This window comes from Anguilla anguilla, chromosome 1, assembly GCF_013347855.1.
Source record: "Anguilla anguilla isolate fAngAng1 chromosome 1, fAngAng1.pri, whole genome shotgun sequence".
In the NCBI taxonomy this organism is placed as follows: Eukaryota; Metazoa; Chordata; class Actinopteri; order Anguilliformes; family Anguillidae; genus Anguilla; species Anguilla anguilla.
This window is the reverse complement of record NC_049201.1, coordinates 6,237,285-6,252,323: the sequence shown is the minus strand read 5'-3', so window position 1 is coordinate 6,252,323 and position 15,039 is coordinate 6,237,285.

Here is a 15,039-nt window from a genome sequence, read left to right as displayed (position 1 = left end):
AAACTTTTATCATCAACAGACCTTTGTACAGTCTCACTCTATAGCAAAAACTCAATGGGAAAATGAGGATAGCTTAAAAACGCATTGGCAGGAGGCACTAATATCCCAGGGCAGATTAAAATCCCTTGTTCATAATACTGTGACAAAAGAGCAAAACAGTTTTGCGTTGTAGAATATTATGTTCTGTAGGCTTGAATAATTTAGTTAGTGTTGGCATTTTCTCTGTATTATTATGCCGCTGTGTGTTTGTTTTAACTTGCTACTTTTGTGTCTTACATTTTGTTGTTACTTTTTCAGACCGGGGCTCTCTTGAAAACTAGATTTTTTACTAAAGGTTGAAAACTACTACTACTACTACTACGACAACAACTATTACTACTACTACAATAACTATTACCATTACTACTACTAATAATAATAATAATAATGATGATGATGATGATGACTATGATGATGATGACGATAATAATAATAATAATAATAATAATTACACCAATAGTACAAACTGATGGACGCTACAAAATGTTTATGCTTGCTTCTGTTTATTTATTTCAAGGTTCAAAGGCTTTATTTGTCACGTGCATATACATGTACATACAGTGAAATGCTGGAAATGTATTGGTCTGTGAACAGCAGAGGAGAGTTTCTATTGCCTAAAGGTATTCCTGTTCGGCCACAGAGAAAAACAGGAAATATAAATTGTTTACCCAAAGGTCTTGGTTACGCATCAGAAACTGTTGAATCCTATGAAGACTTTGGTATGGACCATTAGTTCCCTCTAGTGGATACATGAAATTGAACCATGAATTTTGCATGTTCATTTTGGAAAAGACTGCAGGCAAAAAATAGCAATGACTCCACGCTGTCCATGCTGGCATACACGGCGTTGAGCAATTTAGCGCACCCGCTGAATTGCCTTGTAAAGGAATTATTTGCAATTTATGCTGTTTTTACTGGCTCATGACACCATATATTACCTCAACAGTGAGTATTGTATCCCTAAATTGTTGTCTCTTTGTGCATCTGTATATCATTAAGGGCAACATCCTAGGGCAACATTTCATTAATTAAATATTGAATCTCAGGTTAATAATTTGGAAATTAGCTAATTTAAGGGAAAATTGTTTTCTTAAGTACAATATATGGCCTAGACTAGTAATATTTGATACTTTCCTGCAATTTGTATTTTAAATATATGCATTGTATAGAGAATGAATTGTTACTTTTTTGTGAGCCATTAATTTTTGTATATGCCCAATAGGTGGGATAGGACACATATGTCCATTTCATGCTATTTCACCCTGTCAAAGTCCTAAATATAAGGACAAATTCTTAAAGGGGTTTAAATAAGAAATTTCTGTGGTTTTAAAGTATTATTTAATGGAATTATTCCTAAAAATCACCATATTGGCGATACTGGTAGCCAGTGTTTGATAAATCTTTCAGACAGCCTGAGGTTGTTCTGAAAATGTCAGACTAAAACCAGACTTGCATATTTGCATTTTTAAAATACCAAAAAAAACCATTTTAACAAGCTACCAAACAAGTGGCTCATCGTAGACCGAAGCCAGTGCAGATTAAAGGAGTTATTTCAAAGGGTGTTCCAAATTGGCTTCATGGTGGAATGTGAAAAACATGTTTGAACCAGAATCTCTGAGATCAGGGCCCCCCCGGGAAACAGTGTCGGGACATAAATGACCTTGACAGTCGCTAGCAACACAATAGTTAAACTTGCCATTGACACAAAATTGCCTGGCAAACCATTTGGAGAAAAATCAAGAGCACCTAAATGGTTTCCAGAATTAGGCAACATTTAGAAAAACTGTCCAGTCATGGACATTACATTTTAATTAGGGCGCAGAAGCACTTGCAGGTGATGTCGGGAGTCATGAGATGTTTGTGGTGATGCTTGTATAGTGCAGGATATACTCCCGGCATTAGGATGTGCCTGCATGGGCTAAATGGCTTGATCTCATCATAAAACATTATTATGCACATATTATACAGAGACTTGAATTTAGAGAGTATTTCTGAATGGCTGCATAGTACTCTATCGTGATTTATAGAGTAGGTATATGATTTACAGAGCACCCTTAGTGTACCCCCTAAGTGGTATGAAAGGGATTCAGTCGTGGTGTACCAGCCTTCTGTGCAGTCTCTCTCTCAGGAAAAGTTTGCTGGGGATGCCTCATTGCCCCGTGATTTAATGCCTCTCCAAGTCTTCCTGTTCCCTCCCCAGGTTTTTACGTTCAGGACTTGGGAATTATTAATGACGGAGGATGTGCCTCTCTTTTAATTACAAACAAACCCTGTGATGCTCAGTGTGGGAAAACTAATAGCCTTAATCTTGGAAGATTAATTTCCCTGCTAGCTCTTACCTGAGAGCTGTTATATGCAGCGGTTCTTTTTTCTTCTTCTTTTTTTTTAACGCACTGACATTATTAATGACATGGCCCCTGACAGGAATAAGTGCAGCCTGAATAACTGAACTTGTTTAAGCAAGCGTTATTATTGCTATCATTAATTTTATGAACACATTGACTTCCAAATACATTGACCACAGTGCATCTGATAAAATAACTGCATCAACAGCAAATATACCAAACAAAAAAGGTATGGTCATGAATCACAGCAATTAAACCGAATTTTGATAACTATGAATTTCTTCTATGGCAAATTCTTGCAAAGAATGTGTCGTAGCCTGAAAAGAAGCCAGAGAGTGGAATGTAATTTCACTGAAGGCAACTAATTATATGAACAAAGAGTCTGGAGAAGTAGAGCTTCCATTGTACATTTGCTTTTCTATTTTAACGTGATCAATTTTCTTGGCACACACCGCTTAGGTATTATGTTTTTCCTATGACGTTGCCGACTTTATATTACAGAAACTCATCCACAGAGGGCAGTAGAGAGGAATCCAGCTGCTCGTTTGTGAGTCTCAAAGAAAACTGTTTCAAATCAGAGCTATAGGTGTCACCGTTGTCCAATTTAGTACCCTCCCTACTTTGGCTCTGATTTAAAATGCTGTGCCTCCAGTCTATTCCAGACTTTGTGCGCAATGCACACCCAAAGGTACGATGCTATGCTATGATTTACATGATTTGATGATGTGATGAGATCACCCATGCGCATCCTTTCAAAAGTAAAGTAGCCGAAACATTCTTCTAGACCTGAAGGGCCCTCGTCCTGAGACGCACCTATTACATCCGCTTTCGGACAGCTGTCGTAAGCTGCCTATGGCAAACGCAGCATTCTCTTTAATCCTAACACAAGCCATAAAGTAGGATTTACAATTTACAACTAAAATTTACAATTTAGCTATTTGCCAGACGCTTTTAGTCAAATCGACTTGCAAAAGTGAATTTCACGTGGTCAGCAAACACCACTAGAGGCACAGTTAAAACTATCCAAGTGCCACCTACACCGATAAAGGGATAAAATGTTTTTTATTTTTATTTTTTTAAATCTCATGTTTATTATTTTATGTCATTAAGAGTTTTCACAGGTCATCGCCTACTCATTTCGCAAAAAAAAAAAAAACGTTCACCACACGTAAAATTTACAACCTTCAACCTTCATTTCAGAATTGAGATAAGGAGTGGACAACAATCTGCTGAAATCTAAGCGTGTTTCGTTTGCATGGCCTGTTTAGAGAAATGGCATATTCAAACAGATAAGATATTCTTAAAAAAAAAAAAAAAAAAAAAAAAAACTAGACCTTTTGAATCATCAGTAACAAACTTTTTTTTGGCGCAGCAGAAAATTGAGGGAGATCAATTTTCCATTTTCTTAAGACTTCGCTGCTATCTGTTGCCAGGCTAATGACAGCGTGAGCCACGAGACAGGAGTCATTCATCAAAGCCGCCTTAACAGAACTGTGAAGCCCCTCTCTCCGCTCATTAGTTCGACCAAAATCACTTGTGAGTAACTACTATCTCGTAAGGCTGACTGACACAATGTAATTGCGGGCGTTGCTTAAAAAATAATTGCACATTTCTCAGTCCAGATTGGGACGACGCAGCGGTGTCTAATCGCGCGTAACACCGGCGGTCGTGCTCCAACCTCTGTGGCGCGTTTATTCTCTCTCCAATACAATGTTGTTAGAGAATGGATCAGTAGATGACTTGTCAGTGTAGGGCAAAGCGCGTACAATGTGCTTTATGGATCTGTAGTTATGCAAATGTGCAGGGCAAGGTCCTAACGTTTTTGGTCTATCCACTTTCAATAAAAACTCTTGGCCCTTTCCCAGTATCCAATGTCACCTGCTTGGCATCCTGCCCAATGCTAAAATTAAAATTTACACATTAAATTTTCTGAGCAGATGCCATTTTCCATTCCAGCTTACATAACCTGCAATGGCAGCAGCCCACCTGAGAATCAAACCTGAAACATTGTAGAATAAAGGCCAGAATCTTCACCAGTGAATCACATTCCTAGTTTACAATTAGGGGGTTGAGACCATTGCCAAAATATGGTAAACGTGCTTCCAAAATTTCTACAACAGTCTTGTGTATGTTTAGTCGTCCAACCTACCATCTATTTTGAGGAAGGATGTAACGATGTTAAAATACTGAATCCAACCACACAATCCAACCAGACTCACAAACGAATTTTGAAAAGCTGGCCTTGGTCGCTTGCACATTAATAACACCCTGCGCACACTGAGTCAATCCTCAGAGCCACAGAAGTGTTGGTGTGATTGAGCAATGTGTATTTGTGGAGAAATAAAAGCCTGGAATGACTTAACTAAAACGCTGCAACCGCTAAAATATAAAAGCAAGAGACCAATGGAAAACAGAGTGCGTGTTTATCAGTGCCTGTGCGGCCAGACACATTCAGCGGTTGACAGTACCTCCTGGCTTCTGTGGTGATACGTTTAGATGGAATGAAAGCTTGATAACAATGTCCAGGTCAATCAACAACCATATTTTAGGAAGCAATTGAAATGGGTATACTAGAAAAAAGGAATACCACAAGCTTTGCTTTTGCACATGCATGCATACTAACTAATTTAATCTTTATTAGCATTAGCTTCTGCGTTGAATGCTCAAGCCCTGCCACATAGTGGCATTTGGATTCATTGCCTCCATGGACAGGTTTTTGTAGTATGAAGCTGAATGCACTTTCCAAGAGATTTTTCCAGAAAGTTGTGTATGACGTCTGGTATGTACACTGAGCATAAATGACCATTTACATGTCAGATTCAGGATGAGAGCCCAGCATAGATGCATCAGTCATTTATGCACCTATTGGATGGCGGATGGGGCGAAACAGTATATATTAATGAGTCATGCATGCATTTGCACTGTGCGTGTGTGTGTGTGTGTGTAGGGGGGGGTGGTGTTGGGGGGTTGGGGGGGGGGGGTTTGGTGTTACGATGATTCCAGAGGCCCTCAAAGAATTGTGCAGGGATGGGGTGGGTCCCAATATGAGATCTTTTTATGGGGCCCCATATCCCAGAATGCCTGGCTCAGACGCATTCCAGCACAAGCTGGCCAAAGGCAAACTGCCACAGTATTGTGTTCAGTGAGAAGTCGGGGTAAAATGGCCGCCGCGATGCGTCATGCAAATCCATCTGCTCTGAGGGGGAGCCGTGACGATGTTCCTCTGCTGTCCAGTGGATGCCACCCTGGCCCAGATGGCATCTCGCAGCGAGCACTAAAGATCTGCGCAGCTGAGCTCTCCCTGGCTTTCCACCCAACTTTCAAAAAAATCCATCTGCTCCTCCACTGTCCCTGTACTCTGGAAAACCTCCACCATTGTGTCTGTGCCCAACTGCCCCCCCTCCCCCCCCCCCCCCTCCCCATTCACAGCCATGAATAGTCTGGAGAGGGTTGTGCAGTGTAGAATCTGGCCAGCAGTGGGACCCAAAACTGGACCCCCCTGCAGTTCCCACACATGGCCAGCAGGGGGAACAGAGGATGCTGTGGACTGTCTACTCCACAAAGCACCTTGAGCACTTGAGGACTCAGCAGGAAACTATGCCAGCATACTCTTCATAGACTTCAGCTCCGCTTTTAACACAATGCAACAGCGTGTCGTGCTCACTAATGTCAGAGACCTTGGTGTGCAGCGTCTTCTCACGCACTGGATCCACAGCTGCCTCAGTGACAGATCTCGGTCTGTCAGGGTTATGGTCGCCCTGTCACCACCGATCGTCACAAATACAGGTGCTCCACAGGGACGTGCCCCCAATCCCCTCCTATACACACTATACGCAACTGACAGCAAAACCCCACCTAGCGTCAGCATCTACTTTCACGGTCTCTGATGACACCACCATTTTAGCTCACTTTAATGTCCCTGACTCACTCTCCGCCTACCAAAACAGGGTTACTCATTTCTCTGAGTGACGCACGGACAGTGTTCTCAGTGCCACTAAAACAAAAGGAACTCACCATCGGCCCCATCGATGGCCGAAGTCTCAGCCTGTTCCCCCAAATCCCTCAGTGGGGATGCTGATGAACAGGTGGTCTACTTTGACCTCCAACATACACAGTAAGATGTCCAGTGTTAGTACAACTCTTAAAACAGTTTATATGAGTCCACACTGGCCATAGTGGACTCATATAAACTCTGTAAGAGTTTATTTAACACTGAACATTTAACTGTGTACACAAACACTGCCAACAGAGGCTATTTATCATCCACAAACTCTGCTCCTTCAATGTCCAGCTCCGTCTCCTCCTCCTTGCTATACTATAGCATCATTGAACCCCTTGTGCTGTATAGACGCATACGTTTCTCCTCACTGCTCACTGAATATGTTAACAACCGGTACGGGTGCACTTGAATATTAAACAATAACCATTATGAGACAATGCAATACATTACAATGCAACACAATATGAGCTTTTCATCTCGTTATGGGGTATTGCATTTAGGCGCGGAGGGAAAGATGGCACAAACACATTCATAATTCGCAATATACATTCCAATGCAACCTATATGTGATGTGTTTTAGAACATACCATTTGCCGTATTGATGGTTCCTTAACTGCGCATAAATGTAGCCATCCTGTCCTCCCACACACCATATTACTTTGTGCATGACATCACCCACGGCCACTTGACACCGCTTATCATATTAAACTGGCTTGGAGCAAATGTGTGCGATGAGTCGCCCCCCCCCCCCCCATTCCCCTGCAGTCGTGAATCCAGTTCCCACTCCAACAGGTCCCCACACGGCACTCTACAGTCAGGGTGTGTGTGTGTGTGTGTGTGTGGGTGTGTGCTTCATTCAGCTCTGTCTTAACATGTGTGTGTGTGCTTCATTCAGCTCTGTCTTAACGTGTGTGTGTGTGTGTGTGTGTGCTTCATTCAGCTCTGTCTTAATGTGTGTTTGTGTGTGTGTGTGTGCGCACATGCATGCTTCATTGAGCTCCATGACTGTGTACTCTTGCTGATCAGTGTGTAGATTTTCTCCCTGAGTAGAATATGATTTGCCGTAGTGAAATAAGTGCCCCGGCAATGCCCATTTCCATATCGTCACATTCTGTTGAAGAGCACTTCAGACATGGAAGTCTACCATGTACCCACTTTGTATGTCAGCACCTTTGATTTAATAATGGGTTCGAGCGTTCAGATGTAGCCTGCAATTGTGAAGATTTTTTTTTTCCTTTTTTCTTTTTTTCCTTCTTTCCTCCTAGCTTAAGAAATGAAAAACTTATCTATTCTCTCTTTCTTGTGTAAAATTTGTTTCCACAGTCCTTTAAAGAAACGTCTCTCAGTGCATGATTCATTATTAATTATAAATAAGGACTTCTGAAAGCCTGTACTTCTCAGTGTAGAATGTATTCTTGAACGATTTTCTTTATATATTCCTTTATGATATTAGTCAAATACTCAAATATTTGTAAGCTATCTGCTCTACAGCTTAAATTGCAGTTTTGAAAGACCAGTCACAACTGTCATTTGAGAAGTACTGTACATTAGCACATGCTTCTTCTGAAATATGTTCTGACATCCACCTGCTTCTTTTCTTCATAGAGAGGCAGCTGGCAGCTACAGTTGCTCTCCTTATTCCTGTTTGTGTATTTGAAGAAAAGTAATTCTGTTAAACATGGGCTTATTCAAAGTGTTGTACAGTTAATTTGTCTGAAACTGTATTCACAACATGTTCATTTAATTACGCTCAGATTTAGTTATATCTGTCTTCTGATTATGAATAAAAAACTTAAAGGAAGGGTAAGAGATTTTGAGCTGATAATGTAGCTCGAGTCTCTGAGGGAGTTTTTTTTTTGCGGTCTTGTCACTTTGAAATTAGCAGATGTGGCTGTAACGATGAAACAGATGTGGCTGCGATAAGTATACGCTGCTCAGATTCAGCACAGAACTCAATCTAAGCACATAGACAAACCTAACACAGAGCTGTCCGTCCATCCATTATCTATACCCGCTTATCTTGAGCAGGGTCGTAGGGGCGAGAGACATTGCATTGGGCGAGAGGCAGTAATCCACCCTGAACTCATACATATAGGCAATTTAGGGTCTCCAATCGGCCTACCTGCATGTCTTTGGAGTGCGGGAGGAAACCGGAATACCCGGAGGAAACCCACGCGGACACAGGGAGAACATGCAAACTCCACACAGAAAGGCCCCGAGCCGAGATTTGAACCCACGACCTTCTTGCCGTGAGGCGACAGTGCTACCCACTGCACCACCGTGCTGCCCAACATAGAGATGTCTGGAGCTAAAAATAAGACCTCCAACCAAACATAGAACCAAACTACACACAGTGCTCCAACCAAGCTTAAGCTTAACACTAACTTTTCATCTTTACACTGAATTTTGCATTGAGATCGGTTCAAATGAATCACACAGCTCCACCAACGCGAATATGTGTGCAGGAGTCTCGACGAGTCCCCTTTCAAAACGGAGCGTTACTTAAATATAGAACAGCACCTGGACCTGAACTTTAAAAAAACAAAAAACGAATCTTCCTTCAAACCCGAGAATGCGGCTCTGCTTTTAAAACGCGTCTCGAAGTGCACATCTCCGCTCAACCTTCAGAGGGAGGGGGCCGGGCGCATGATGGATGCTGGCAATAAAGCACGCGTCCCACCCCTGGCTCCGTGACTAATGCCAAAACACCGCGATATGACCGCGGCGTCTTCGCGCAGGTAATTTGATCGATACTCCGAAAACATTTTTCCTCGTTAGCCCCTATCGCCGAGTGCGCGGCGGCACCTCGGCACCTCTGCTCCGCGAATCGTCGGCGGGAGAACGCCGACGGAAAGGGGGGCGAAACGGGGAACAGGCGGCGCCTCTCTTTGGCGGAGTCCTAATGAATTGTAATGTGCTCATCCTGAACGCCTCTGACGGGATTAACTGCTTTTGATTAAAGTCTCTCCCCGCGGGAGTTTCGGGACGGTTCTGCCCACCGGTTGTAATTGCTGGGATTGGGGTGAATATCGGAGAACGTTACAATGACTCATTGATTCAGAATCACTGTTTATGTTTAGCTCGGTCTGTGTTCCCCCCTCAGGGGAAGTGTCGAAGAGATGTTTGGAGTGGCTCTGGGTCAGCTCCAACGCTAAAATGAAACGGCATATCTTGTCTTGCCAGTATTTTTAAAACCAATTCGAGCCAGATGACATGAATATTTTAACAACAACAACAAAAAAAAAAAAATGTAACTGCAGCCACGTTCTTGTGCAAACCCCACTGCAGATTTGGGAGAGTGTAGACATCCACGGTTCTCCACTGAATCACGTGGTGTCGTCAACTACTCATCACACTACAGACTACGGCTAAGTTTACATAGAGTGGAGTCATTGGAAGATTTTTCAGTTGCAGCTTTGACATGCAGGCCATGGGGGCCCGATCGACCAGTAGGGGGTCACCAGATAACACTGAAATGGGGACCCCTATCCGACCTCACCAGGCCCTGGGCGCCCTATGGAACTACCGGCCACAGATGGTTCCGCCACGGTTGGGATTTGATCTCAGATTGTGGGACCCATCAGTTCAATGAGAGGTGGTGTTTGAGCAGGATATGCTGGCCTCATCTACTGGTGAATCTGAGGATCCTTTTCCACATGGACATGAACTTAATGGTCAGAAATCTTCATCTGAGGGAAGAAGACCTGATGGGAAAAGAGTTTTTTTTTTTTAAAAACATACAAAAACAAAATCGCTTGCTCTGGACTTCATATCCCAACATGCCCCCAGGGAAACATTTCATTTTGTGCTGCCCGCACAGCGCGCCCCAGCTTTCAGTCATCCATTTTATGATTTTTAACTTCGGCTGCCCTCTGGAGATCCTCCGTCTGCAGCCAGCCAAGCACCCTCTTTCACCGAACACCGCGTAACGTGTTTGGAATTTAAAACAAAGGCGGAAAATAAAATAAAACCCTTATGAGCGCACAAATTTAATGTGGGGGAGAGGCTTGTTCTGAATGCTTGCCGAAGGGGCAGCAATGTCTCAGTTCACCTAAGTACACAGAACCATCCCTCCCACCCTGAATGTCCTGTTAGTGGGCATCTTGCATTTGTTCTCTTGTCCTGGCTAACGGTTTCTCCCCTACAACAGTTTCCCTCGTATCGATTAATGCGATCTAAGGTGTTTTGCGATTGTTACAAACTGCTGACTTTGAGTTCCAGGAAGCTGGGTAGATTGTCTCTTTTGATCTTGGGCAGAGATATGTTCCGCTGGCCGTACACCTGTTTTCTCCAGTGACATCTCAAAGTGTTTATAACACGTCGCTGATAAATCACGTTGCATTTTGCTGAAACGCTGTTGGACCACCGTCAAAGGTTTTTAAAAAAAAAAAAAACGGACCTCTGTGCGGGTGCGTTAAGGCCCTGCCAACTTCGCCTTCCTGTTTTCTGAAGTGCAAGTGCAATTTCCAGCATGAGATACTGTGATTCACAATTTTGTGGTTATAATTGCCAAATCCCAAGCTGGTGGAAAAAAAAAAACAGCTAAATGAATGACTGAAACCGAATCCACCTTACTTTCAGGTCTGTACACCGGAAGCGTGATTGACACCCCGCCCCCCCATCCCCCCCCCCCCCCACCCCGGCCCCCATTTCCTGCCTCAGCGCATCCGCAGTGCCAGATCCGATCCTTTGTTAGCCGGCCTGATCTTGCCTCTGAGGGGAAAGAACGAGTCACTCAGTGTGCGTTGTTTCTCTAAATTGGCTGATAAGTTTCCGGCGTGCAACTCATTTCCTGTTAATAAAATGCTCCCGTCCCCCCCCCCAGAACCCCCTCCACCCCCTCCGCCGCCCCCACCGCCCCACCCCCGTAATCAGAGCTCAAGCACCTCTGCGCTTAGCTTCCTTCTCTCTCTATTGGCCTCTGGGCACCCGGCTCCAAGTGATTAATGCCTGTTCCCTTTAATAAACAGACCGCTTCATCACCGCTGTCTCCGCCCCCTCTCCTCTGGCCCTTCATTCAAATTATGTAACTCTTATCCTTCTATTAACCGCACTGCCTCATAAGTCATCCTCTTTTTTTTTTTGGTTTTTCAGCTTTACGTTTGCTTGTCCCCCCCCCCCCCCCCTCCCCCCCCCCCCCCCCCCCCCAAACCTCTTTACGTTCGAGTTGTGGGTTCACCAGGTTGGCTCAGGGGGACACACCCACACTTTCGTCTCGTTCGTTGTCTACAAGGGGCCAGCCCTGCGTGGTTCTCAGCATGGAGGCATTGCTGCAGAAACCGCCAGCACGTTGGGCCACTTCACCGTGAATTGTCAGCATCGTTTTCCCGCGTGGCGCACTTTCCTTTCGTGTGAGAGAGGCGTAGGGGTCAACAGCCGTTGAAGTCGATGAAGTGATGCGAAATCTCTAAAGGAGGAAGCGCGAGGTCTTGGAATTACCCACCTTCTCACACGCTTAGTACTCATGATTTCCGCACCCTTTTTTTTTTTTTCGTTTGGAGTGCCTTGTAAAAAAAAAAAAGTAGGGGCGGATTTATATCTCTGGTACCATGGTGTTTTTTCCTGTTGTATCGTTAGTAGCGGTCAAGAGGCCTGTAATGTCTGGAAACCCTGGGCGTGCTTGAACCACTGCACTCTCATGGATGGTTGGATTGTTTTTTCAGCTCGAGATACAGAGGGAAAGGTGACCTGATATTAAAGATATTAAACATTTCTAAAAATATGGAAAGAACACCACTTTTCTTTATTGGGAGCTTTACTGGGATTAGGTGTGAAGGTCTGAATATTTATCCTTTCCAGACTTGTTAAAATACACCTAGAATTTGTATCATTACAGCATTGTCTCAAGTACCAGATGATAATTCAGCAAAATAAATAAATGGGGGCTAATAGATGCAACGTTAGAGTTCATTTTCAATTAGCCTGGAGATTAACATTCAAATGAGCCTTGCAAAAGACGGGGGGAAGTGGAAAAAGCAGAAAGAAAATGGAGCTCGACATTGTTCTCCGGATCTATTAAGAGGCATGTTTTTGAAATAATTCATGACGAATGCCATTTGAGGAACGGATGCGCTGCTCGACGAGCGCCGTGCCTACAAATCAATTGGACCGGTGGAGTTGCGCGACGCAATTTGGTTTTTTTTTTTTTTCCTCTTTTTTTATTTTTTTTATTAGCTTAAAATAATTTCCTCTAATTATACATTTCCGCAGCTTGCAAATCGATGTTGCGGTGACGTGAATGCAATAATAAGAATGACAGTCGTTTAAGCTGCCGCTGCGCTTACAGGCGTCTGGGTGCTCATTATCATCCCAACGATTTTTCGGCTCGTTGTGAGAACTCTCCTCCCGTTGCCAGCTGTTTGAGTTCATGCCAGTAATATTGTCCCCGGCTACGTGGGATACAATCTGTTGTGTTTCACACTGAGGACGGTGAGCATTATTCAGGGGCTTATCAGTGCACCGTTAGCTTTTTACTTACCGGAACACACAATGCAGCGGGGGTGAAGATTATCTCCCCCTGTCAGAGAAAAAAAGAAAGGAAGATCTTGTAGGATGAATGTCTGGTAATATTGGCCAACGCGCAACAAACAAACGTGTGCACAAATACACAAGCGCATACATGTACACGCAGTCACACGCACACACACACACACACACACACACACACATATATACACACAGACACCACACAGACGCACACTAACAACACACAGACACACATACACACACACACACACACATATACACACAGACACACACTAACAACACACAGACACACACAAACAACACACCTACATACACAAACACAACTCACAGACACACACACCACACACACACACACACACACACATCTGCTGTTCCAGTATTCTCTACACTGCATTACATGGCAAATGTACCAGTTGCCAAAATACAGCTGTGAGTTGAGCGATGTAATCTGAAGCGTAAATCCCCATTTTTGCCTCATATGGACATTGTCTTCCCATTAGGGAGGCAGCGTTTATATATGATTCTCTTTTATTCCCATTTTCTCCACTTTACCTCATTTAGGAGTTCTCACTTCCATTAATGGCCAACCCTCAATCACCAAAGTCGCCAGTAACTAAATGACTCAGGCTAAGTGATTACAGCCCTTTCAGAAAGATGAGCAAAATGCATTTTTCTGTCAGTGCTTCGCCTTTTGTGTATTAATGTAGTGTAGTTCGGTCATTTAGCAAAGACGTTATCTGTAAACATGATGAGGGGATTGTTTTAATCACTGACTGGGGTGGATGTTCACTGATTTTTATTTTCATTTTTTTTTTACTTCATGTTTTTTTTTTTTTTTGCAGCAGGCCTCCATTGCTATGGTAACCCCTTTAAAACAGCAGACGTTGGTCAAGTGCTGTTGAGAACTGTATAACTCCCTCCTGATTGGTCACCCTGGCTCCACCATCACACCTCTGACCCCCAAGGTTCCGCCGTGTCATTCCCCTTCTCACCTCCCTCCGCTGGCCGCCCACATCCATTCACATCCATTTCGAAAACCTTGGCGCTCGCCTATTAAGCATTTCAGCGAGGGCTCCGTTAGATCTTCAAAAGTGATTGTTGACCCTGCACGCAAGTCAGATCTCTCTGTTTCACTGACCTCTCACTGCACCTGCCCCCACCCCCTCCGCCCCCCCCCCCCCCCACCCACCCACCATGAAACCCTGCCCATCTTCTGACACAGACTGCAGACCCGTTTCTCCAGAGTGTAGAAAGACTCCCTTGACCTTCTGTAATTATTCTTTCTTTCGTTCTTTTTCTGGAATTTATAATGTTATGTTATTCATTTGGAATAATAATATTATCGGTAAAACTGTGTGAAGACTGGTTAACCGTGTGGTGGTATTTACTTTTGCTTTTGATACTAATTGTTGTTTTGCAAGGTTTTACACTTATTGATTATAACTGGAACCTCCGCCTTCTTGCTGACATTGCGTTTTTGTGTTCCTGGGACTAGCACTGATGTTCTCCGCTTTTGTAAGTCGATGTGGATAAGAGGGTCTGCTCAGTGATTGTAATGTAATGAGGATAAAACGGGGGGTAGGGGGGTTGCAGGGTGGAGGGGGGTGGTGTAATTCCATTCCTATAGGGCCAGTTGGTATGCAAGTTTATGTCTCTGCCAATTGTCTGCCAATTATGCCATTGCGGGTTCACTCAAAGATTAGATCGCAGAAAAACCATTTCACGTTCTGGCATCTGGCACAGGAACAGACACCGGACCCGCTGAAATCTGTGAACTCATCAAGAAATCCAGCTGAAATGTCGGGTCATGTAAACGAATTGGCTGTTTTAATAATTAAGCAGAAGTTGGCGTGCAATCCGGAAACAGATGTCCCCTTCATGCTCACCCCTGTTCAGGACAGGGTTTCTGGGTCAGGCGATGAATGCTGATGTCTATTTTATAAACCCTTATGAGCATTTGGGAAAATTGGGGAAACCCATTTTTATAAACAGTCGAGCCTTCATTAGGCTACATTACATAAATGAGCAGCTTGTGTCATATTCTCAATATTTATGGGTGTACTGACTCTGTCATCTCCAGAACTTAATGTGATTTTTGAATCAGTGCTCTCTAAAATATTTTGGACAATTTGTCACCAGCAGTTCTTGGCACACATTAAACACTTTAAT